General features: G+C 34.0%; 1 protein-coding gene across 1 annotated transcript in view; it reads left to right on the plus strand.

Moving 5' to 3' along the window:
* LOC135206910 (uncharacterized) overlaps positions 1–5,000 on the plus strand; it is a 177,052-nt gene that overhangs the window by 102,827 nt on the left and 69,225 nt on the right. The window lies entirely within an intron of this gene.

The raw sequence follows: 5,000 nt of genomic DNA on the forward strand, positions 1-5,000 counted from the left end.
AACGATGAAGACTCCCAAAGGGATGTAGATAACCTCTATACTGATAACATTCAATTTCATTTCGCAGATCGAATTACGCCAAGTAACATCAGCAATGCCATAAACAGCCTACTTAATAATAAATCACCCGGCTGCGATGGTCTTCCCGCAGAAGCTTTCAAACTCTGAAATCCAATAATTTACCTTTTGCTAGCTGTCCTATTCAATGCGTGCTTAATTCACCAGTTTCTTCCAGACTCCCTACTCTTAGTTCCCTTGATACCATTAATCAAAAACAAGCTAAAGGATGCAGCTTACGCTGGCAATTACCGGCCGATTCCAATCACAACGATCGCGTCGAAGATACTTGAGTCGGTTCTTCTAGTGAGACTTCTCCCCTTTCTACACACCACTGACAACCAGTTCGAAATTAAAGCAAACCACTCAACCGACACCTGCATTTACATACCGAAAGAATTGCTGTATCATCAGCCGCTCCTATTTTCCTATGTTTTGTAGATGTGTGAAAAGTATTTGACAGAGTAAATTACCTGAAGCTCTTCCTGAAGCTGCGTAAAAAAAAAGGTACACCTTTATATTCAACTGGCATTTTTATATTGCTGGTTCTCCACACGGCAATTCTGTGCCACATGGGGTAACATAGTGTCGTACACCTTCGGCTCCCTAAACGGGCTGTTCTATGGCTAAATGCCACGATGAGAATCGACTCGCACTTTTGGTGGATCCGACGTAAGCCCGAGATTTTATATATATATATATATATATATATATATGATATATATATATATATATTATATATATATATATATATATATACATATATATATATATATATATATAAATAAAATATATATATGTATATATATATATATATATATCTTTATTCTCATACTACTGGCACCCAGTGGAGGAGATCAGTTGACACTAATCTCTTGGGAACTGTGCGAAGGTCTTATCCAAGCCATCTCCTTATCCCTTTCTACATTATCTCGTCTATATAAAATAAATACAGAAATTCCGTAATATCGCTAATGGAATTTCCAATTTTAACCTGCTTCGTAAGCCCTAATACTTTTCATAAGAGACTTATTTTAAATCCACAATATCTTTTAGATATATAGATTTACTATCATACAATAATTCATGTCATGTATAGTAATAGATATCGCACTAGATGCAATTTCAGTCTATACGCTTTCTAAATCTCCTTCAGTCTGCTCATCATTTGGTCGACTCTCTTTAGTGTTTAACTCAATTATAACTCCAAAGAACATCTACCGTTTTTCATTGTTCGTAAATATTTGAGAGATCCAACCTAATTCATTCTTTCTTCATTCAATGTTATTATGTCCCTTTGTGATTTGTGCATACTATATTCTCATTACTTCTCCTTTATCTTAGATATATTTTGAGTCTCACTCTCTAAATATACGATGTATTCTATTAAGAAAGCTTAAGTAAATCTGCTCTTGTTTTACTGTTCTGATTACTTCTGATTTTTCTTAAGATTTATTTTGAGGCTTATTCTCTAAATATATGGTGTTCTATTAAAAAAGCTTCAGTAAATCTGCTCTTATTTTGCTGATTAAAACGGAATCTCTGCCAGGTTTCTACTGTTATTCTAATAAAATTTCATAGTACAATCTATATGAAGGATAAATACAAAAGATGAAATAACATACTCTTATCATCTCACAACAAATTCACTTGTCGAGATCCAGCAAACATTAATATTCCATTTACTTCGTTAATGTGTACACACCCACACACACACACATACACACACACACACACACACACACACACACACACACACATATATATATATATATATATATATATATATTTATATATGTGTGTGTGTGTGTGTGTGTGTGTGTGTTGTGTGTGTGTGTGTATATAGTATATATATATATATATATATATATATATATATATATATATATATATATATATATATATATATATATTGCTACCTGAAAAAACGAAATTTACCTAAATTTGTGGCTCAGTAAGTGGAAACTGGTAACAGTGATGAAATAACAGACTTGTGAAAGTTTTACATAAAGCAGGAAAGTTGAAATTGCGTGTTGTCAGATACCGAATTAAACATCAAGGGACAAATGTGACTTATTAGGCAATTGCCCATATTACGCATGTTAAATGTTGAAAGGTTTTATATGTCCTAGAACCATTCGGTATGCGTTGTCAGATAATCTACCCAAACTCCAGAGTCAAGAACTGCTTGGAATAAACTGAGGGACAATATCCAACTTGTTTTATTCCGCTATTCATTAATATGGCATTAAAGAATGAACCCTGCATGAAAGCCTGAATTTACGCTTTGAATATATCTTAAAGCATAACCTACACTTGCTCTTTTGCATTTTATGTCATTCCCACTGCATAAGTCATGAGTGACAAGCGCAACAGTTGCAAAGGCTTAAAATAAGACGAAAACTGAATGAAATATATAGATATAAAATAATAAGCACAAAGTTTTACACACACACATGATGTATATATATATAAGTATATATATATGTGTGTGTGTGTGTAACTACAACAAGACATCTTTATTTTCACAAATATTAAGCCCCAATTATCGTTTCATATCCAGTCCGCTATATCTCGGGAACAGCTGACACCAAAGGGAAATCATAATTGATAAGTACTTCTTCCCCACTTGGATTCGAACCGTTGCGTTTTCAGAAACAACGATGTACAGTGACTTTTGACCACTGAGCCATCATCTTATCGGTTGTAATTTCCCTTGGATGTAAGTATAACTTGACACTTGTCGAAAACAACGTGTGCTGTCTGTATCGCATCCGTAGATACAAAAGTTGTTAAGAAAATGGGCTTGTTAATTGAAACATAGCAATGGAAAAATGCGAGACATTTGATTCTCATCTAATAATAAAAAATAAATGTCTCGTGAGATATCGAATGAATCCACACACATTTGAAAAACGGCGTCTCCTCTAATGATGAGAACAGTCCGTACCTGAGGATCAGGAAATGCATAGGCCTACTGAAACCTGAACATTTCTTATTTCAAGAAACAAACTCCAGAATACGAGCTTTCAGAAAAACTAAGTATCAAAGCTGCATCTTTTACCGTTGTTGCTCTAGAGATATGTTGGGTCCCTCACCCACCCACCCCCGGTCACATCCCCTGTACGCCAAAGATTGAATATCTGGAACTCTAGATCGCTTTAACGGACTTAGATGAAACTGGGAACTATTAGAGTCTTTAGTGGGAAACCTCTAAAGAGGCAGTTTCATCCCGATCGGTTGAATATTTCCATAGATATAAAGGGCTGAAGTCGGGGTTTTCGTCTACTCCTCGCACGAGGCTGGGCTTTACTAACCACCAACTAACATGGTGGTTGATATATGTATAATGTATATATGTACATATATACACACACTATATATATATATATATATATATATATATATATATATATATATATATATATATATATATATATCACTATATATATATATATATATATATATATATATATATATATATATATATATAAATATATGCGTGTCTGTGTGAGTTTGTATGTACGTATATGCGCGCGTCATGTACTACAATAACGTAATGTTTATTTGTGTCGTGCCTATATTTAGTTACCTCACCACTCAAAATAATGCTGGTTTATGTATACACACACACACACACACAAAATCTTTTCTAAATGTACAACTGCATCCGCGCACAGGCTCCTTCTTCTTAGCCCGAGTGCGATCCTTGAGATTCCTCTCAGCTGGTGAAACATTGCTAAAGAAAGAAGCTCCGTAAAGCGAGGATACAGAGCTGGAAGACTCTGAAGGAGCCTGGAGGAGGAGAAGGACGGCGAGAATGAGAATAAGTAGAAGCGGGAAGAAGAGAGAGTGGAGTCCTTTGGTTGCAAGGATCAAAACCTCCTTCCAGATCAAGTGGAGGACCTCAGTCATTCGAGTCAAAGGATCTTTTTGTTGCCATTGCAGGTCTCCTTACGAAGATCGACAGCCCTCGACGGACCACCTGAAACCCAAAGATGTCCTTCGGTACGTGTTTTTCAAAATGCTCTCTTGGATCCTTCACGGCTATCCTGAGCTGAGAGATATGATATCGTATTTCATATGCGTAGTTTTAAACTTTACCCGCATGTATATAATCCTAGCTCCGTTAACTGTTTCATGTATTTCTTGAAAGCGAAAGATATAAAAGGGTGGATATCTGCTAAGGGTGTAATAACTAGCTACAATTCGGAGGAAAAACCAGTAAACGAAAGACCGTTTTACTATGTCAAAGTAGACAAAGAGAGGAATTCAGTCTCATTTAGATATATACAGAAGATATGAGATCCACCCCCCCACCCCTCTCTCTCTCTCTCTCTCTCTCTCTCTCTCTCTCTCTCTCTCTCTCTCTATATATATATATATATATATATATATATATATATATATATATATATAATACTAGACATATATATACATATATATACACACACACATATATATATATATATAATATATATATACATATATATATATATATATATATATACATACATATATATATATATATATATATATATATATATATATATATATATATATATATACTGTTTCATTCAATGTTCCTTTTTATTTCAACTCAACAAACCATAATTATCCATTCTTTTTCCAGAAAAGTCTGGAAGAGGTTCTTTCGGTAAACTGAAGGATATACTCATTCATACTTCACAAAACAAACTCGTCAATTTCAAATGGTTTTGTGAATGTCTTGTACTGGCTGAATAATGCACAAAAAAAACTAAATACATTGTTAAATACCCGAGCAATAGATGAAACACTAAAACCAATAAAATTAAAGAATTTCGACATAAAACAATGATATAAACGACACGACTACTTTCGAGTTCAAAGTGTAACATATGCAGCTCCAAATAAATTGATAAAATCAAATTATTAACCAAAAGTAAATTGACAGACTGATG

Source organism: Macrobrachium nipponense, chromosome 11 (genome assembly GCF_015104395.2).
Source record: "Macrobrachium nipponense isolate FS-2020 chromosome 11, ASM1510439v2, whole genome shotgun sequence".
Classification (NCBI taxonomy): Eukaryota; Metazoa; Arthropoda; class Malacostraca; order Decapoda; family Palaemonidae; genus Macrobrachium; species Macrobrachium nipponense.